General features: G+C 39.5%; 1 long non-coding RNA gene across 2 annotated transcripts in view; it reads left to right on the top strand.

Moving 5' to 3' along the window:
* The window catches only part of LOC144235970 (uncharacterized), a 459,372-nt gene that overhangs the window by 370,543 nt on the left and 66,112 nt on the right, over positions 1-22,717 (top strand). Inside the window, exons 4-5 of one of the 2 annotated variants that reach the window (XR_013336378.1) lie at positions 12,408-12,568; positions 14,122-14,284. This is a non-coding gene — a long non-coding RNA (uncharacterized LOC144235970). Of the gene's footprint in view, positions 1-12,403; positions 12,569-14,121; positions 14,285-22,717 lie in introns of both variants that reach the window. The other variant, XR_013336377.1, reaches the window with a different exon arrangement.

The raw sequence follows: 22,717 nt of genomic DNA, 5'->3' as shown, positions 1-22,717 counted from the left end.
GGAAACCCCCCCCCCCTCCTCCCCCACATCCCCCTTCAAAAATCCTAATTGTAAAGTAAAATACCCTTGGGGCAGTGCTAGGCCCAAGTTGCTTAGCAACCCTCAGCAGGTAGCTGGGATTCTGTGCAGCTGTCCTGATTCTTTCCTAAAGAACCTTCTTATTACTGTTTGTGTTAATCTTTAACCAGGCTTTTAAACCGCAGTCTTTCTCTGGCTGTCTCTTGTTGTTAGATTGAGGGGGCCTACTCAAATGTTGTCCCAGGGGTAATGGTATTAAGGGTGGCTATTGAATGTTTGAAGAGTGATAAGCCCTAAAAGGAATTAGAATTGCATGTTCCAACTCACCTCCTTTTACATTCTTAAAAAACGTCGTGAAAATTGTACCCTAATAAGAACAATGGTTGGTGTTGACACACAGCCTAAACCTGCTTTTGCTCCGGGCTTGTAAATAAGGTGAGGCCGCCTCACTCTAATTGTTCCATTTCAAAAGCCCCAGGTTTTCCTGCAAAGACCACTTAAGGAATTCGTTTAGAATTTGCAGATAGCAGTTAGATTCCTAAGTCTCTTGATTTAATTATAGGAGAGCTAGGTATGGATGGGTGGATATAAAGACAGATTGAATAGGGCACTGGAGAATCTCCCTCTTTAAGGAAGCGTTTCTCTTTCAGTTGGGGGCTTCCTTGGCCTTGAAATTGACCAGTTCTTCAAGGATAAATCAGTGTTATGTGACAAGGGAGACACATTTAACTTTAATTAGCATAGAGGCCTCATCATTTCATCTGTTATGAAGTTTGGACAAATTTCAGACACTGCCCACAACTGTTATTAACCAATGGCGGTAAGCTCATAAAAGATTTTAAAATAAGGCTGCTTCTGCATTTCCACTAACCAGCAAAACAAATGAAGAAGGCACATCTTCAGGTCTTAGGTCTTTTTACTCCCTTTCTCTCAGTAGATTCGAAAAAAGAAATCATCACAAATGATTCACTCCCAGGACCTTCACTCCATGTCATTTAAAAGGAATTTAGGCCTTTTTCCATTAGAGCATTTGGTTACAGACCTGGTCCTGTTCAACATAACATGTGCTTAATAATACTGATTAACTGACTTGGAAATTGGAGAAAGGACAGAGTATATAAAGGAGATAACATTTTTGTATTTTCCGGACCTTATTGAAGTTAATCTATATAGATGCGATCTTCAAATTTTGGAATACACATACACTGTTATTAGCCTCCGTTTCTGAATCCCATTGATACTCTCCTTTTTGTCGGGGGCTGTTTTAAAAACACTTTGATCTTATGTACAAAAACCAAAAAGTATAACTTCCTCCAGAGTTTACTAGTTGTTACTGTCCAGCATCTATTAGGTTATATGTGGGCTAGTTCCTTTTTACGCCTCTGAATACACCAAACGTCAAACGCAGGAAACGCACCTTATATTTCTGCTGGAGAAACTGAGACAGGGCACTTGTTACCCCCACTTTAGCCGTGGGGGTGCCGTGTTTGGATGCCTGGGATGTGGCATGATACCAGACCGGATCGGGCACATTCAGGGTGGTATGGCCTTAGACTGCAAGCCGCATGATAACAGGTAAGTGTCCTGCTCTGTACAGCAGCCTTCAGGTCTCCACCGAGATCAGTTTTACACTCAGAAAACGAGCCCCTTTCTTCTTTCCAAGGAGCGTTTGCCACACCGTTTAGAAATGATAAACCCTCTCTGTAGTTTTGATTTGTCTGCTGTTTAAACTCCAACCCCTGTCTTTTATCTTTCTCTTGCCCTAAGATAAATTATTTTGTTACATGAATGATTGCCCAAGTGGGTCAATTAAATTCTTAATACAGTTGGTGTTGATCACGATTTTCCTAATGAAAAGATCTATGTGAAATCTTCAAGGCAACTTGTAAAAGTAAACTCCTTGGTGAATTTAAAAGAAAATTCAGGGAAAAAAAAAGATTATTGATAAACATGTTGGTAGATTTCATTCTGTCAAAAGGTAGTTTGTCAAATAATAATTTGTTACATGCCAGTCGAGGAGAATGTCATTTTAGAAAAGGGCGGTGTGGGACATTGAGCTTATGTCTAGATTGTAGAGCCATTTTGATGGGGTCTGGTCTCTNGTGAAATCTTCAAGGCAACTTGTAAAAGTAAACTCCTTGGTGAATTTAAAAGAAAATTCAGGGAAAAAAAAAGATTATTGATAAACATGTTGGTAGATTTCATTCTGTCAAAAGGTAGTTTGTCAAATAATAATTTGTTACATGCCAGTCGAGGAGAATGTCATTTTAGAAAAGGGCGGTGTGGGACATTGAGCTTATGTCTAGATTGTAGAGCCATTTTGATGGGGTTTGGTCTGGTCTCCACAGGTAGACGGAACATAGGCCTCACGCCTATGGTCAGCAGGTGCTGTGTTCCTGTTTATCCAGGCAGCTCTCTGTGTCTACTCAGGGCAGACCGCTTTGTGGACTTCATGCCTACCTGCTGCTCATTTATGTCCAGGGCCTGTGGCCTCAAGACTATCAGTCCACATGCCAGAACGATAGCCCCATCCCTGGGGGGGGTGCTAGGTTGGAATGACCCCTTGTGGGTTCTGTGGCTTCCATTGTGGTTCATTATTTAGGTATGGACACACATTTGTAATGGTTCCAGCCCCATTCCTCAGCCCTCCCTCTCCCCCATCGTCAGTCTTTTCTTGTCTGTTCTGTTCTTCTTTCGATGAACCTAGATATGAATAAAACCCTATAGATTTTATTCCTCCTAACAGTATATTTACATTAACTGGAAAAGATCCTTTGATTTGTTTGGTCCAAGTTTTTCAACCTTGGCACTGCTGTGATTTTGGACATCATTGACATTTTAGGCAGTAATTCTTGGTGGTTGGGATTGTCCTGTGCATAAGCGTATGTCGAGCAGTACCCTGGCCTCTACCCACCAGATGCCGGCAGCGCCTCCCCCAGTTGCGAGAACAAAAAATGTCTCCAGGTGTTGCCAGATGTCCCTTGGGGCCCCCCAGGCACCCCGTGGTTCAGTCCTGCCTCAGTGTGTGGTGAACAAGCCAGCCCATCATCATCAACTATAGACTTGTTAGAGACCCGGAATCAAAATCTGGGCTTTCGTAAGATTTCCCAGGCGACTTCATATGAACATTAATGTGTGGGAAGTACTGATTTAGTTCCTCATCTTAAACAGAATTTTGGACATATTAGGTTGAGACAGCACAGTTCTAAGGGTTGAAATGTGATTGTAGCAGAATCCTCAGTCTGCAAATGTACATAAAGCAAGCACAATTGAAATACTTAAGAAAAATAAAAAGGCGTTAACTAAAAAGTCCCCTCCCCCATATTTATCATACTCTTTTAAACTGTGATCCATTTTCTACCATAGGATTGTAAATTGATGATACTTGAGAAATATTTCTGTATCTCCCAAGCTAATTCATACATAACACTAAAAATACTGTAATTTATCAGGTGTACATTATGCACTAGGTGCTCTACTAGGTACTTTCATCCCACAGCACATCTGTAAGGTATTCACCTCATTCAACAGATGAAGAATCTAAGACTTTGAGAATTTAAGTACCTTTGTCCTGATCACAGATTTCTCCGAAGTGAAAGGCGCAGCATCCAGCCCCACGTTCTTGGCCATCTTCCTATTCCACTGCGCCTTCGAAGGGGAGAAAAAAAAACCATAACATTTTTTCCAGCTGATTATGCCTATACAACATCCACACAGATTCTCAGCCCCAGGAACGAGCAGGGGGGAAGAATCATTATTTCTCTCTAAGGCTCTCTTTTGTTCTATCTTCTTAGGCCGTGGTCTCATTATACCTTGAGAATGTCTGAGGGTAGCCAACAGCTTGAGGTGGAGAGCAGGCTCCCCATTGCCATCCCTTTGCCCCAGTAGAATTAGCGCTCAGTGGCAACAAAGCCACGCGGTACCTTGTAAGAGGCATCCTTGGAAAAGATTGTTTTGTCTCTCGTTTTTGAAATTTGCCCACGTAGTGTGAGGAAGATGAACTATAGATTCCTCAGCTGGCCCGAGGTTTAGTAAGTACGCACAAACTGAGAAAGAAAATTAAATATGGCGTTTACATGATTTAATTGGAAACTAATACCTCTGTGACTTTTTAGTTTTCTCCCCTTCATTAGAGAACCCCTCTGCTTTCCTTCTGATCCTTTCTTGAGCTGAACCTCTTCAACTGTATCACCAGCCTATTTTTTATTCAACCTATATTCCACCAGACGGTATTCCCAGCTTCCTTTTATCACCATGGCGACACCATGTGCTTATGCCTTTATTAAAAATTTATCTTAAATAGATCTTCTAGGAACTAGTCTTTTAGGCAATGACAGTTTTGCAGTTTCACATCCACCCTAATGTCCAGATACTGGGCATTTGTGGGCAAATATTATTCCACTATTCCTATAAAGGGAAATAAAGCAAAATGTTTAAAATTAGCTGCTATTTCTGCTAGTTACTTATGCGTGGAAAAGACATTTTATATGCATTCCATGCTTACTTTCCAAGCACACTTGGCACACATTCTTTCTAAAGAAGAACTTTCTGTAGGCTTGAATTAGCCTATATGATCACCTACTGTTGGCAAATTTTCAACTTTTAAAAAAGTGTCCAGAAATATATCCTATGGAAAAAAAAGTCAGAAGCGCTTATTAACAAAGATTGACATGCATCTAGTTGGCCTCATATAAAAGCTTAAAAAGTACATGTATATCCAGCAATGAGAGAAAGATGAAATAATACTGTAGCTGTATGGTTGAACAATGTGCATTTCGTAAGAATGATATTCCAAATAACTTTAGTGGCTGGAAAAGGATTCCATGTTAATTGAAAAAAGATACAAAATTTATATGTGATAAGATTTCTATCTTGATAATTATATCTATAGCTTTTTAGTTAAATATCTTTTGTTACATGTGTATTGATCTAATTATGCAATTGAGTAAATGCCAGATATTAATAATGGCTCTACCTGGTTGATCAGCTTATGGGTGATTTTTATCTTTCTAAAGCTTTTTTCTGTTTTCTGCAATTTCTCTAGTGAGCATGAAATGCTTTTGAAAGCAGAAAGAAAAAAAAAGTAGTTAAATATAAAATTAATTTAATTCTACCTGGATTGCACTAATATGATTAAGAGGTTCCTGGGATTTGCATATTTTTCTTATATTTAAAGAGTCTATTGTTACCAAAACTACTCTTAACCTGATGCTTTTGTTTTAAAAGAGGGTTTCAAAACAATTATTCCAGATGAAGGACAGAGACTATTGTCTTCACCACGGATAATGAAAAATGAGTTACAAGGAGACAGGAGCAAAATCAGGGGACATTGTCCCGAGTGTGTATAAATTAAATAGCTAATTTTCCGAAAGGTCAAATCTGGAGCCTGCAGATGGATTTGACAATAGAAAAGATTGCAGGGATATTTTTCATTATAATTAAACAAAAATGCACTTAAATAAAGCATAATGTAAGAAGGTGCTTTTATATATGGATATGATTAATGGGTATCTTTGGGGGGGAAATTCTCAAAGGATGATGTTGGGGTACTAAGAAAAAGGCACAGAATTTGGCCACAAGAAACATGGGATTCTAGATTGGACTCTGCCATTACGGAGACTTGGACCCATCATTTCATATGACCTCGGTTTCTTCGCTCAGAGTATATAAAGGGTTTGATTAGATGCTATCTAAAATCCCTTACAGCTGAGAGTCTGATTAATTCTACTGCATCACGTGCTTTTGTAAACCACATCAAATTATGGGAGTTTACATTTCTAAAAGCTGGATCAATGTCATTGCTGATCCTCAGTGAAAACAACTGTGTAGGCATCTCTGGTGATGATAGGAATTCTTCGGTGGGCAGTCAACTCTGTTATTCTCTCCAACTAAATGAAGCCAAGCAAAGCACACAGAATCTCTTCTTAATTTCCACCAAACGGTGCTTTTTCACGAGGAACACTATGTGCACATGTGGAAGTATTTCATCTTTTATAAAATGCTAGTATAAATTTGTGATGAGGGCCAACAATAGCCGTTCTGTTTTATGAATATGAGATTCTGCTAAATATATCTGATGTGCACTTGTATATATGAACGCATGTGTTAAAAAGATAATTATTAAGCATAGATTAATGTATTAGTTTTTAAAGCACCCTTATTGAAGTATAATTGATATGTAACAAACTGCTCATAGTTTAAGTATATAATTACAATTTGCTAAGTTTTGATACATGGATACACACAGAATCCCTCAACAAAACCAAACTAATAACCATAACGTGACCTCACAATGTTTTTTGTTTCCCACTATAGTTTCTCTACAAACTTGTATGTAGTATTAAGTTTGGTTCACAGTTATTTTTTGTTCTTTGCAATGTGGATATCCAGTTATTCCAGCACTATTTGTTAAAATGTTGTTCTTCCTGTCTCTTAAAATTTGTCAAAAAGCATTTGATTACATGTGTAGGGTTTCTTTCTGAAATAAACAACTCTGTTCCATTGATACACTTGTGCCCCTATATGTTAATTCCACATTGTCTTGATTCCTATAGTTTTATAATAAGTCTCAAAGTTAGTATAAATCCTTCACATTTGTTCTTTTATTTATCCTAAAGTAGTTTTGTATATTTTAGATATTTTGAATTTTCATGTAAATTTTAGGGTCAACTTGTCAGTTTCGAGAAGGAAACCTGCAGAGATTTTTATTGGAAGTGCACCGAATGTCTGAATCACTTTGGGGACATGTGGTGACCTGACCACCATGAGTTGCTGCTCTGTGAACACAGTGCATCTCTCCCATTTCCTCAGATGCTCTTTAATTTCTCTCTGCAAAGTTCTGGATTTCTCAGCATGCAGGTTTTGTCTATCTTTTGTCATTTTGTATTTAAATATTTCCTGTTTGTCACGTTTATATAAATGGTATTGCTTCTTTCAGTTTCACTTTCTGAGTATTTATTACCAGTCTAAAATTACAGTACTTCTTTTTCCCCTTTCTTCTTTTTAGTCTTGATCTTGGATCTCATGATCTTGCTAAACCCGATTTTTATTCTAGATATTTGTGGGTACATTTCATAGGATTTTCTGTATAGATGATCATGGCATTTGGAATTGATGGTAGTTTAAATTCTTCCTTTCCAATCTGGATGACTTTGATTTATTTTTTCTTATCTTATTGCACTGGCTGAAACCTCCAGTAAAATGTTGACTTCATCTGGTGAAAGCAGGTGTCATTTCCTTGTTAATATTTTAGGGGAGGAGCACTAAGTATTTCACCATTAAGTATGATGTCAACTCGATATTTTTTGTTGCTGTCTATTACCATGTTGAAGAGATTTTCTTCTGGTGCTACTTTCCTGAGAGGTTTTTTGGTTTTTGTTTGTTTTCTTTTGGGTTCTTTTTTTTTGTTTTTAAACCAGGAATGGATTAGAGTTTTGCCATTGTTTTTTTCTGTATCTGTTGCAATTGTATGTGTGTCAGTTCATCAGTTAATGTGGTGAATGACTTTGATTTTTTAATGTGAAGCCAGACTGATATTCTGAGATAAACTCCACTTAGTTATAAAGCATTTTCTTAAATACACACAGACACACAGAAACACACAGACACACACGTGCGTAAAACACACAGACACACACGTGCGCACACACACAGACACACACACACACACACACACACGGTTGGATTTTATTTGCTACAGGATTAAACACTTTTTGCATCTGTGTTCTCTTGAAATACTGGTCTGTAGTTACTTATTCTTATATTTGATTTGGGGTTCAGACTAATGTATTATCACAAAATTAGTTGGGGCATTTGTTTTATTTCTTCCCTCAGTGTTTGAAAGGACTGACCACTAAAAATACATGTGGATATAGTATTCTTTTTATGGGAAGATTTGAATTTACCAATTTAATTTCATAATAGATTCAGTGTTATACAGACCGCTTCTTCTTCTGTGGCCTTTAGTAGTTTGCCTCTTTTTAGGAATTTGTCCATTTCATCTAGCTCTCAAACTTAAAGGCATAAAGTTTATCATATTTTTATTAGGTGTTCCAGTTGTTCATTTATTAACTCTCAGCTTAAAATCTCCTCTTCTTTACCTGCTCTGTGAGATTGGAGCATTAAACATTTCTCCTTTGCAGCATTTGTGATAATAAGCTTTGTCAAAAGAAGGCACTGGAGGACATTATGGAGGAGTGAATTTTCTTCCTGGTTCCTGTTGGGAGTCAATGCTCCATGCACACTTTCACAGTTTTGCAGTGAGGGCTTTTGAGCAAAGCACTCTGGCACCTGAGTTAAAAGATGATTGAATAGAACTATAAAGATAGAGATATCCGGAGAGAGAGAGCGATTTATCTCCCCAGAGCTCTTGGTTTACATTTGTTTATATTCCAGGTGCTTATATAGAAGGGAGAGGAGGGGGATCTCCAGAGACGATTTGTTTATTTTCTGGAGCAAAGGTCTTTCTAAAGGGGAGGATGGCTGGTACGCCAGCAGCCCTGTATATGCTTTGAGTTTGTTAATTTTAGAGCTCCTCTCTTGCGGTACAAAGCCCATTTGTACGCGCAGGGTACGTGTGCTACACAGCATCACAATGCATCTTCATTTGGAAGTTTCCACGTGTGGAAATAGAGCATGGGATGCTTGGCTGCATCGCCATAGGGGGAATTGAGGCATGAGGGAGGGACGCACTGTTGGGTGTGTACAAGGTCTATCCCACGAATAAGAGACTTCACATGCTCCCGTGCACACCCCCCACTTACTGATGTATACGTCCATGCCCATTGCCTTGCATAGACGTCTGCGGCAGGCTGACTTGTTGGCGCACAGGTCTGGTAGCATTTCAGGTCGGTTCCAGCTGCAGCCCTGGCCGTTGCAGTGTGCCGCTGTGTCGCCTCTTGGCCCTGCTGCGAGGCTGGCAGCCTCCAGCCGCCCCAGCCTCCCCACACACACAAGACTCAGTCCCTCGGAAGCCACTGCCCCGGCCGCTGCGCTCACTCTCTGCGGGCCTGCCGACCCAGGCGCCATCTGCTCCAGGTGTCACTCCGCCGTTCTGACCCACAGCGTCCCGGCACTCCAGCGTCCTCTGCACAGGGTCCCACCAGCCCCTTGCCATCTGTGTTCCCTGGGGTCGCTCTCCGCAGCCTTCCTGACATGGACACGGCCGAGCCCTTGGTGTTTTCCTGCACCGATTGCAATTGTGTGTGTGTGTGTGTGTGTGTGTGTGTGTGTTCATCAGTTCATACGGTGAATGACCTTGTTTGTTTGTTTTTTTATGTTTTAAAGTTTATTTTAAGAGAGACAGAAAGTGCAACTGGGGGGAGGGTCAAAGAAGGGGAAAGAGAAAATCCCAGGCTCAGCACTGTCTGCGCAGAGCCGCATGCAGGGCTCGAACTCCTGAACCATGAGATCATGACCTGAGCCCAAATCAAGAGCCAGATGTTCAACTGACTGAGCCGCCCAGGCGCCCCTGACCTTGATTTTTTTTTTTTTAATTTATTTCTAGGAAAGAGAGAGAGAAATAGCGTGAGCAGGGGAGGGTCAGAGAGAGAGGGAGTCACAGACTCCGAAACAGGCTCCAGGCTCTGAGCTGGCAGTCAGCACAGAGCCCGACGCGGGGCTCGAACCCACGAACCGCCAGATCATGACCTAAGCGAAAGTCGGACGCTCAACCGACTAAGCCACCCAGGCGCCCCCCTGACCTTGATTTTTAATGTTGAACCAGACTGATGGTCTACGTTAAACTCTATTTTGTTTAGCACACCACCCCTTCAGTGAGTGTAGCCCCAATACCTGACTCCTTTTGTACTCTCATTCATCAGCATTGTTTCACCTGCAACTGTGAGATTGTGGTTGGTCATTCCTTCCTTCCTTCCTTCCTTCCTTCCTTCCTTCTTCCCTCCCTCCCCTCCCCTCCCCACCTATGGACCATCTCTGGTTTAGGTAACCCAACTATCTTCCCTCCATCACGGGGGGGTCCATAAGACCAGCTTTTCCAACGAGGTCTGTATTCAGGCTTGAAGAAGGCATGACTTTCAAGTTTATTCCTCCCCGAATACTCTTCCTCAAACTTACCTTGTTTTGTTTTGTTTTGTTTTTTAGAGTTTTCCTTACACTTTTATCATTGCCCTTCATTATATTCCTTTTTTAAGTTATGGAGACTTTATTTATGAAAGACTCTTAAATTAGTTGCACCATGCCATTCATTCATATAAAGTATAGTGACCTTTATACCAAATCCGTAGGGAGAAGAGCTCACAAAACTCAATCAATAGTTATTATTTATATCAGAACTTCTCTGTTCAGATGACTGTTTTCTGTGTCCTGATTAGATTTGAACTGATACTTGATGTACAAAAACAACCTTGTAACTGGCATACAATAAAGAACACATATTTAAAGTGTATAATTTAATACATTTTGACATATGCATACACTCATACCATCAGGATAGTAAACATATTTATTAGCTCCAAACATTTCTTTTTTTTTAAGTGTTATTTATTTATTTTGAGGGGGATAGGAGGGGCAGAAGAGAGAGGGCGAGAGACAGAATCCCAAGCAGGCCCCACACCGGCAGGACAGAGCCTGACACAGGGCTTGAACTCACAAGCTGTGAGATCATGACCTGGGCCGAAACCAAGAGTTGGTGCTTAACCAGCTGAGCCACCCAGGTGCCCCCAACCCCAAACATTTCTAAATGGCAGATGGTACTTTAGCAATCACATAAAGAGAAGGTGCCAGGGGTACATTTAGTCTGGGTTCATTGTATCAGTTTACGTGGTTCGCTTTCTTGTATAGTCAAGTCAGTGTTGGTCATCTTGTTTTAGGAGTGACTTCTGGGATTATGTCTGTGTACTGTTCTCACCTGTTTCTCGATGGGAAGAAACAGTATCAAGGCCATGTGAACATGTCCTGCGGCATTAAGCATAGACCTGTGTGGCTACCAGAAGAAACATACGGTTTACAACGTATAAATGTATAGATCCAGGACTTGTCTGTGCAAAATTGTTCTCAATTCTGTACTCATGTGTACAAAGACCTGATAGAGGTTTTCCCAAGTTACTAGCAAAACTTTCAATTACCGAGAAACGCATCAAAAAGCAAAAAGAGTCATTTCTGAACTCTTAATGGAAAATAACATGTTATTAACTATGTTCAAGTAGAAATTAAATTAGCTATCTGGCATCTTTACAGAAGAGGGAGTCAAAGAGGTTGGGACCCAAAAAATGCAGGCAAAACTTCCTGCAGTGGTAATCTGACAGGTCATTAATAAAAATACTTGTTTCCCTTGAGTTGATTATGTTCGTGGTATTGGTCAGCTTTCACATTTTAAAGTTTGCAATTTGTTGGTTTCATATTAAATATGAATATTAAATATTAATATTTTAATCATAAATATTAATGTTAATTCTGTAGCCACAAAATGGATACAAATTCTGGACCATGGAAATGTGTGAGCTTCGAGTATAACATGAACTGTATCCATCCCTGCCTCCAAACGTTGCTTTACTTGGTCACCCCCTAGCAAGTGAATTACCCAGTGTATGATATTGTTTATGATATTAGAGACTATGTACAGATTTTGAATATAAATATTGACGATGGTAATGGTGGCCGGGCTGGCTATGTTGAATATGACAGCAGTGATGGTAATGAATGGGTGTTTCTTTTAATCACAGATCCAGCTAAATCCATTAGCCACCTTTCACAGAGTTTTCTGACACCCAAAAGATTTCGTTTGCTCAAAATTTTACCTACTGCACTTGTACTCTGCCTTGGTCCTCACTGAACAGTGAGAACCTCTGTTCAGCATTTGCTGTATCTCTCTCGATGTGGTTGAGGTCTATATTTCATCAACCCAAAGTCAGAGCACACAGTTTTCCCCTGTTATACATTTATGGTATTAAACAATATGGTATTTCAAGCTTTATGAAAATATCTGGTTAACTTACATTTGCTTAGGTACTTCAAGAATTGCCTCTATTGTAGACAGCACGTGAGAATTAAGTAAGCACGTCGCATACATATAAAAGTACATGAAAACCATACCAGAAAATTAGGAGCAATGTTATTTAGGATAGTATTTGTCTAGTCTTCCATCATTATGTTTTCAGGTGTGTTTTTCCATTTAAGGGGTAGCGTTGAAATTGGTGGCTTCAGACATATTTTAGGCTCAAGACAAAGGTTAGAAATTGTCTTGTGTATTATGCCTTGAGAATTATTCAACACAGCATATAAGTCAACTCATAGGTATGCTTTCATCGTATTTATGACAGTGTGTTGTTTTTAGAGGTCTATATCTTTTATTCTTCATGCATATCTTCCTACACTTTGAATTGATTCCTTCTTGTCTCTCCCTTTGTCTTTTTTTTTTTTTCCCCAGTCAGATTGCTCAATCCCAAGACAAAGAGCTCTTTGACAATGGGCTAGAGAAAAGGGTTAAAAGATGGTTTAGAACAAATTCAAGAAAGAACGATCCAGTTCACGCTTGGAGAAGCTGAATCCATGAGCTGAATCCAGTGGGGCTGTGGGGCCTGGGGAGGAAATTGTGAGTACTTGCTCTTGATTGAGTATCATTACCCTCTGTTGTCTAGGAAGATGATTGTTATAATTAGCAACAAATGTCATGGGGAACTATAATTTACTTTACCCTGTAGCAAATGATAGTTTACCTTTCTCAGTGCCTTTTTCTACCTAGCCACCATGTCACTCTCCTCTCTTCACCCCTCCATAACAGTAAAATATAGACTAAAATATATCTCGTATGTATCAATGTATACTTACAGCAATAATGTGACTTTTCATTTTTTATAAGTAACTGAATGGACACTCTCTCAATTTTTAAGCCCTTTTATAGTTAAAATTCCTATAAGAAGTTTTTTTTCCTCTATATTTTCATGTTTTCCTCAATATTTAGGTATTGCTCTTATAATCCCCCCAAATTATTATTTTTTTAATGGTATAGTTTTATATGGATAGATACAAAGCAGAATCTTTTCAAATCAAAAATGTATATTGAACTTTCTGGAAAGTCAAACTGGGGTGAAGACTGGCAAATTAGAAAATGGAATGAAAACACAATGGATGGGGTGGGGTGTATGGGGAACAGGAACTAAACAATTCCTTGTAGAGCTTGTGCTTCATACAACTAGGAATTGCATATTCTGTCTTACTCACCCCTGCACTGCTGGTACCTAACACATGTGGTTGATAAATGTTTGTGACTCGAGTGAATAGAGAATTATATGGCAGAGTTGATCATGTATGTGGACTGCCAATATTTCTACTTCATAGGGCATGGGAATTTAAAAACAAAAGAGTCCATAGAATTCTGGCTTATTTGACCGTGGTACATAATTTTTGGTTACTCATTACTCAATAAAAACTTAAAGTATGAAAATAATAAATTTTTTAAAAATTCCTATAAGAAGAAGTGAGAAACCATGGGTTGGAATAGCAGGTACATAGGACGGGTTGTTGGAGATATTTGAGGACTATGCCTTATTAATTTTATGTCTATGTGTAGTATAAAAGGATGTTAGTTATGGCGTGGAACAGTACTTTTTGAACAGAATTTTAATTTCCCTTGGACTTTATTTGTGGTGTACTTTTTCAATTTCATTTCAATATTATTATGGTCATCCAGTAGAATTACATGTAACTCTTGAGTTAAATTTTAAAAACAGAATCCAAAGCACAAGAGTTTATAAAGCATCATATAATTAATTGTGAAGACTATTGAACTAGCATGGACCCATGTTAGGTATTTACTACATGAGAGTCATGATCGTTGAATTGCCTTTAAATGAAAGTAACTCAAGTGATCTTTTGAAATGTGTCACTATTTGGGACTTTATACTATACAGAGGTGAACAAGCCCCAGTGAGTATTTTTAAATAACACAGAATATTATATTTAGAATAGTAATGAAATGAAAGAAGTCAGTGAAATAAAGAAATAGTAGATAAACCTAGGCTAGGGCAAAGATAAGAGCTTTGCAAACTGAGGAGGGATGTGAATAATGCCTCATAATGATATATTTTATCCGAGTGTAGCATTTTACAGTAGTCCCCACAGTATCTGTGCTTTTACTTTCTGCAGTTTCAATTACTGGTGGTCAGCCAAGACCTGGGAGCACGTGATCCTCCTGGCTCACTGTCGGAAGATCAATAGCAGCCTAACGCTGTATCACAATGCCCACGTCTTTGACCTCGTTTCATTTCGTCATGTAAACATCTTACCATCTCCTGTCATCACAGGAAGGGTGAGTATAGTACAGTATGATATTTTAAGAGAGAGATCACATTCACTTAACTTTAATTATGGCATACTGTTATAATTGTTCTATTTTTTATTAGTTATCAGTACCGTGTCTAACTTAGAAAGTAAACTTTATCATAGGTGTGTATGTATAGGAAAGCGTGTACATAGGGATCGTTACTGTCCATTGTTTCAGGCATCCACTGGGGGGGTCTTGGAACATAAAAGGGGAGACCGTCATATTTCTTTTACTACCACGGTTCTAGAATGAGTAGTCAACACCTTATTTTGATGTCTCTTCTTTATATCCTTCTGATCGAAATTCATTCTGTATGTTTTCACTGAGACTCTGTTCTAGAATATCATTAATACACTGTTTTTAACCATATGCAGTGGCCTTTGCTCGGTGTCCATTCTCCATAGCATCTCTATAGATTTCAATATTTTTGACCATTCCCTGCTTCTCGAAACAGTTAGCTTGTGTGGTATTGATTCTGATTTGGCTTCTCTCCTGTGGGTTGCTCCTTATCTTGGTACAATTCTTTGCCACTTTTCTAAATGTGCATGTTCTGTAAGCCTCTTTCCAGAACATTTGCTCTTTTCATCCTTTCTAGGGGAATTTCTGGTTTCTAGGCCTCAACCATTTCTCTGTGGACAAGACTATGCCAACTGATATTTTTTTCCATCTCTGCAATTGTCTTCTTGAGACTCCTAGAGTCAAGGGAAATGAGAGAGAACTAAAACAAGGGTGTTTTGTGAGATCAGAAAACTATCTAGTTGTGAATTTGGAACTCCAGAAATAATTGGAACAACGGAGATCTGGTTGGTAGAAACCAAAATGAAGCTGGAGTTTATTTTATATTTTTATTTTTGCACTCGCTTGAAAGAAGAATCTTCTCAATATACATTTTTATCTTTCATGCTTAATTTCAGAGTTGGTTCATATGCTGGTGCATAGCTTTTTGCTAAAGGTCAATAAAATATGTACTATATCCAACTATTTTGAACTAATTAGTTCAGGTACTAAGCAGAGGTGCATAGTTTCTCGGGTGATGGAAAAATTCAATTTCTATTTATAGTGAAAATTTTATTAGTGGCACTGGGGCAAGTCCATTAATTTATCACCACTTACTGATTTTGCTGTTATTGATTACAGTATTTATGAAGTGATTTTAAGCTCTCAGAGTGCCTGGATATCAGGTAACACTCCTTCCTTCATTTATTTTTTATAGGATTTTTTAAAACATTTTTAAATTATTTTTGAGAGAGAGAGAGCGTGCGCGAACAGGGGAGGGACAGAGAAACAGGGAGACACAGAATCTGAAGCAGCCTCCAGGCTCCAAGCTGTCAGCACAGCTCGAGCTCACAAACCATGAAATCATGACCTGAACTGAAGTCAGATGCTTAACTGACTGAACCACCCAGGTGCCCTCCTTTACTTTTTTTTTTTTTAAGTTTATTTATTTTGAGAGAGGGAGAGAATCCCAAGCAGGCTCTGCACTGTCAGTGCAGAGCTCAATGTGGGGCTCAAACCCACGAACCATGAGATCGTGACCTGAGACAAAGCCAAGAGTCAGATGGTTAACAAACAGAGCGCCCCCCCCACCCCCACCCCCTGGAGTCCCGGAGTCCCTTCCTTTATATGCTCAGTTGACAAGTTCACTTGCTGAGGCCTCATGAATGCATTTCCATAGGTTCGTTTTCCTGATTCCTGGAGCCGCAGAGGCAGAATTTACTCTATACATTCTAATTATAGAGGATTGCCCCATAAGTTCTTGATTTTTTTAACCATATTCTTGTACATTGATAGGATTTTAAACTAAGAAACAAACAACCAGAAACATAAAGAAAACCATGCGAGAGACAGACATTCGAGCCCAAGTTCAGCTTCTGTGTCCTGAGTGAAATGTGACTGTAAGACCATGAGATTGGTTTTTCCATGTGATTGTGAAACTAGTCTCATTACCTTAAACTCCCGCCCTGACTGCTCTTGTCACCATAAAAAGTGCAAAGAATACTCTCATTTGCTGCCTAAAGCTTGGTTTGGCTAATGAAGGAACTATTTCCGGGGCACCTCTTGGCATAGGAAGGCGTCATGTACAGAAGCATTGCAGTTCCTTCGGAGACGTTACACCGTGTTTGCTTAACAGGTTAATTGCCCTCAATTTCCTTTTATTCGCATTTGCTTCCTTTTGCTTCTCTATCAGTTTTCCTCTTGTCCACATTGTCTGGGTCATGATTGTCGACCAAAATGTCCGGACTTTGGATAATTCAGTAGATTTAAACAACATGGTGTTCATGAGGGAAAACTGCTGAATCCGCAAGGACCCTCCACTCTTTCTCTGAGCCTCGTGGGCCTTCGGCTGTTTCTTTTACTCTGCAAATTTGAAGGGACAGTTGCATAAACAATATTTTCTCCTTTCTTATGTCATTTTCTGAACTGGAAATATCTGCATTTGGCCTTCAACATAGATGGGAACTGTATCGGACAGTAAAGAAAAGCTTTTGGTGGAAGTAAGAAATATCTTAAACTGGGACACCTTGCACCCAAGGTGTTGGGTGCAACACCTTGGTGCTCAGTCAGTTGGCCGTCCATCTTCGGCTCAGGTCCTGATCTCACAGCTCATGAGTTTGAGCCCTGCGTTGGGCCCTGTGCTGACAGCTCAGAGCCTGGAGCCTGCTTAGGACTCTGTGTCTCCCTCGCTCTCTGCCCCTTGCACGCTCACACACTCTCTCTCTCTGTCTTAAAAATAAACATTAAAAAATAAAGTATCTTAAACTGAGAAGTACATCTAGTGAGACAAAATCATTAATGTTATCAAATATTTTCAATAAAAACATATTGAAATAGAAAATTGATGTTACAGTAAACACGTTAAGAAAATTGCTACACTAGAAATTTTGAGGTGGGAGTTTAAGAAATTTATTTGAATATTTTTTTAATGTTTATTTACTTCTGAGAGAGTGAGAGAGAGTGGGGAACAGAAGATCTGCAGAGGCTCTGCACTGACTGCATAGAGCTTGATATACAGGGATTGAACTCAGGAACCGTGAGATCATGACGTGAGCCCAGTTGGACACTTAGCCGACTAAGCCACCAAGTTGTCCCTTGAATATTTTTATTTGACCTGCTCCTTTTAAGGTTATTTAAATACTTAGATTCAAACTGAATAAATCGGAGCACTATGAGTTACCAAATATTAGAAGACTTAACAAATATCACCATATTCATATCCCTGCTAAATTCATTCTGTGTTCTAGAGGTTGCCAAAACATACAGTAATATTATGATAAATCTCTTGAAGGGTATTTTGTGATAAAATAATTGGAGAAAATGGTTTCTTTATTACATAAGGCAAAACATTAAGATATTAAGAGTAACTACTTTCACAAAAGATTGAAATTCAAACAAATAGAATGCTCAGTTACGTTCTATGTGTTCTAAAATTTTGAATCTTGTTTTATTTCACAGTTAGATTTTTGTCTGATAGATTTTGATAAAACAGCAAACATCCCCTTCCACCTCCCCCCCGCCCCCAGCAGCATACCAAAACCCCAACACCTTAAGGGAAATCTGTTTAATTTTATTTTTTAAATTTTAAGATATTTAAGAGTTATGCTCTCATCTTCAGTTCTATTTCAAAGTACTAAAAGCATAGGTACACAATGTATTTATTTTCTTGTCCTTCAGGCCTTCCACTGATTAGATTATTAGTTATTTGATTTAAAAGATACACCAGTGTTTTTGCTTTTATTTTTTAAATAAAGCAGGCTACTTAATCACATACTGTATGTAAAGAGAAAACAGGCCGGCAAGTCTATTCTATTGTACATCTAAAGCAGACCTAAGAGGCGCCTGGCGGGCTCAGTTGGTGGAGCATGAGACTCTTGATCTCAGGGTTGTGACTTTGAGCCCCACATTGGGTGTAGGGATTGCTTGGAAATAAAATATTTTAAAAATAAATAAAACTGCTTTATGGGGCACCTGGGTGGCTCAGTTGGTTAAGCGTCTGACTTCGGCTCAGGTCATGATCTCACAGTTTGTGGGTTCGAGCCCCGCATCGGGCTCTGTGCTGACAGCTCAGATCCTGGAGCCTGCTTCGGATTCTGTCTCCCTCTCTCTCTAGCCCTCTCTCTCTCTCTCAGAAATAGATAAAAAATATTTTAAAAAATTTTTAAATAAATAAAATTGCTTTAAAAAATAAAAAGTAAAAAAATAAAGCAGTCTTAAAACACACCAAGAAAATATAGCAAAACATCACTCAAAGTAAATTATGTTAAGAATAATTTAAACTCGGGGTGCCTGGGTAGCTCAGCTGGTTGAGTGTCCAATTCTTGATTGCTGCTCAGATCATGACCCCACGGGCTCCATGCTGAGTGTGGAGCCTACTTGGGATTCTCGCTCTCTGTTTCTCTCCCTCTGCCCTTCCCTCGCTCACATTGTGTGCATGCACATGTGCATGCGTTCTCTCTAAAATAAAAAAAAAAAGTAAAACTTAAAAAAAAACTTTAAAAGATAAACAATGACAAGAATATTAAATGCATATCATAAAAACCTACACACTTGCTACAAATACAGCAAAAAGTCAGCACTAAGCTTTTTACCAGTTAAGTGAAAAATTTTAACCTGGACAATTCCACAGTTCACAGAGTTTATGTGTTTAAAAATAGACCAATTATTCAAGAGGTACAATTACTTTGCATACTAACCCTAGACAAAGATGTTTCGCAAGGCTTCTCATGATGAGAATGATGTAATGAATGGTGACCTCCATGAGATTCCTACAGAGGAATTCAGAGGGTCTGTTATGAAAAAAATTATATATTAAATATTTAAGACTTAATGTAGTTATATTAATATATGTAAATGGATATTTGAGTACAGAAATAAAACATCAGTATTAAATAATAAGCTACATATTCTGTTTTTTCTAGAGTGTTACCATGAAGCAGAGAATAGAGAGGTCCACTCAAATTCTTCGGATGTGCATGGTGCACGTACATGAGCCAGCATTGCCTGGAATATACATCTGGCCATGTCATTTCTTGCCGAGCAGAGGAGCTCACGTGTACCCCTCTGAAACCAAAGTCATCATTTATTTTTTTTTTGAAAACTATCTGTAACATACAACCGGCTTATAACTTTTTTAATGATTTTAGTTTTAGGTATTCTGTACCTAATGTGGAGCTCAAGGTCACAACTCTGAGATCAAGAGTCACATGCTCTACTCACTGAGCCAGCCAGGTGTCCCTTACAATTTTTGATCATATTCAGTACATTAACTTATTTAATTCTGTAGGCGTATACTTTGCAATCAGCTCTCCTCTACTGTACAGAAACGACCTGCTATCCAAGATGAACCATTTCGGAGGCTCTTTCCCGAGACTTAAAAAGAAACGCCAAAAGGCATGCATGATTGGTTTGCCTGCGTGTATAATTTTCAGGTTAATTTTTTTCAGCTGGGTACCTTCTGCTGGTGAACTTTGGGGACCTATGGGTCCCTTGATCTGTATTTGCAAAATTATATCCTGAGGAAATTCTTGCCTCTTCCCTTTGGGACTGAGAGGCTTTCTACTCACCGTCTGCCTTGTTGGATGGACACCTCAACCCTCCTACGAGAGTGTTAGGCCATCCCAGTGTAGGTGTGTCGTTCCATGCCAAGGCACAACATGGGATTGCTCCGTTCCAGCTAGCTGGTGGGGAGTATACCTTAAGGTCCCTGCTGCTCCAGTTCTCTGGAAAGCTCCCTTGAATGAAAGCATGTTTATAAACATGTATGTGCACAAGCACACACACATCAGGACACAGACACACACCACTGGAAGTATATGTGGTCCTGCCGGGAACTGCATCAATTGCTTATTGCTCTTGGCCCCTCATATAACTGCTTTTAATGAATTGCTTCTTTAGTGCGATGCCGCAGCCTACAGTGAGTAATTTTATTTGAAATGGTCTTATGAAACACGAGGCTGCGTTTAGCATAGGATACTGTTGGGTTGGTGCATCGCATAGTGCCATCTTTATGAGGACCCACGGGAGGAGAGTCTCTTAGAGTTCCAGGCAATGCCTGTCCTGGGCCACATTCCCCATCCACACAATGGATAATGCACCTGATTGGGCTTCATCTGAACCCTGGACTTCGTGGCTCTGCCCGGCAAGGCTCTCCTCCCTCCGAATGCCAGAAGAGGTTGGCTCAGTATGTGATCTAGCAAGGATGCAAGTTTCCATCTCCACAGGCAGCTTGAGTCCTCACTTCAGCCCTGGCTTCTGAGGATTTCTTCTATTGTCGTCTTCCCTAAATGCCATTTCTTATCCTGTTTTTCTCTTTTCTTTGTACCTTGTATGGATTTTAGGCTACCTTAAGTAATTTATGGAAACGAGCATGAGAATTGTGAGGACAGTGAAAGCTCTGACCCTCCACTATTCCGTACCCTTCCAGTCTGGGGCTCCCTGTGTTCTGTAAGTCGCCCCCAGAAAAACAGATCTTACTCAAGACTTGCTCACTGTGACCTTTTCCCGTACTGGTAAAATGACGTTTCACTGCCTTCCCCAGAAAGGACATGAAATATGGTTGCTATTCGTTCTGTCTCTGCACATCACTTCTGCTCTGCTCTTCAAGCATATAACTTTCAATACAAAACTGAAGGTTTCTTGGAAGTGTTAGATTCTGTGAACTTAGTGTTTTTGGTGACGCACTCATGTTGTCACTCAGTTTCTTGGGTGACTTAGTAAAAGATTCGAACTCCTCTGAAATGAAGACACTCACTTAATAAAAAAAAAAAAAACAAGATGTTTACATAATTATTTTGATAGGAGTTGACAGTAAGAGCAGAAATTCTGAGAAATGTGAGCAGTAAATATTGTCAGTAAACTCAATTCTCCTTTGTCTAAAAATCTTAAGTGGTGTAGCAGAGGATTCAGTATATCCAGGGAGTAGCTTTTGCATTTATACTTTCGAGTAGTTAAGTTGAATATAGGAAACTCATTTCTATTAGGTTATCCTTGATGCTCACATTCATTTTTCATGTAGACAATGAGTACTTTGTCCCCTCTACTGTTCTAGCCGTTGGAGGTACAGTGGTGACAATTCAAAATCCCTGCCTTTGTGGAACTTACATTCTAGTCACAGGAGGAAATAATCAATGAGTGAATGAGCAATGAGATGAGATCATTTCAGATGGTTGTAGGTACGGGGAAGAAGAAGCTGGCGCACGGCATGATGACTTTGGTTAGAGGGTTCAGGGCAAGACAAACGTTTCTGATATGAGACCTGCGTGAGAAAGGGAGCCAGCCACGGAAAGAGGGCTCCAAGGAAAGAGTGCAAGTAGTGTAAATGGTCTGAGATAGGAACACGCTTGTGTGTGCTCAGGGTCCAGAGAGATGTCCAGGGGGCTTGAGGGCAGAGATGTCAGAAGACGTGGGTCAGGAGGATGAAGGGAGAAGGCAGATCATGTGGAGTCCTTAGCTGTACAGGTCTATCTGTTCAGACCTCCAGCAAGTCCTCTAATGTGTCTTGGCCTCAGTTTCCCTTTCTTTAAAATGAAAAGGAATGAAAGCTACCTTAAAGGCTTCTTGGTGAAGATTTTTTGTGTTAACTGATGTTACGTACTTGGGAATAAGGTAAAAACTGTATGTGTTCTCTGTTGTTAGTATGTATATATGCATCGTACAATTTTCCTCCTAATAATTTCAGTTTATTGCCCTGATAGGCTTTTAAAGCTACCAAAGGTCTTGGCAATCACATCCCATCTTGACGTTTTACAGATGAGGCTTTAGCTCAGAGAGGTCAAATGGCCTATACGAGTTCCCACAAGTAGTAAGTAAATGTTTAGACTAGAATCTCTGTTTCTTGATTCTCAAGCCAAGAACTTTCTACTGTTGGATGGTGTTGGCCTGTAGTTAACCTAATGGCTTGGAATTACTTTCCTTAATATTTACCTTCTAGGATTATATTTAGAATAGTATTGTTGATCCTGAATGCTTTTGTAAAGCCTGAGATGGTTACCATATTGGTAGTAAATTTACAAGCTAATGATTTACTGACAGTTGAAAGATATTTGGAGGTAATTAGAATTTGAGATACTCCTAACTAACGGATTAACCACAGTTTCAAATATTCCTTTTTTTTAAAATATATTTTTTTAATGTTATTTATTTCTGAGAGAGAGAGAGAGAGAGAGAGAGAGAGAGAGAGACAGCATGAGCAGGGGAGGATCAGAGAGAGAGGGAGACACAGAATCTGAAACAGGCTCCAGGCTCTGAGCTAGCTGTCAGCACAGAACCCGATGCGGGTCTCAAACCCACGGACCGCGAGATCATGACCTGAGCCAAAGTCGGACGCTTAACCGACTGAGCCACCCAGGTGCCCCACATGCATACCTTTTTAATAAGATGGGTATAGGAAAAAAATTTCATTATAGGGTTCATTCAGACCCT

This window comes from Crocuta crocuta, unplaced genomic scaffold, assembly GCF_008692635.1.
Source record: "Crocuta crocuta isolate KB4526 unplaced genomic scaffold, BGI_CrCroc_1.0 scaffold145, whole genome shotgun sequence".
Taxonomy (NCBI): domain Eukaryota; kingdom Metazoa; phylum Chordata; class Mammalia; order Carnivora; family Hyaenidae; genus Crocuta; species Crocuta crocuta.
Note: the sequence above shows the minus strand (reverse complement) of the source record. Positions and strands in the feature narration are given on the sequence as shown.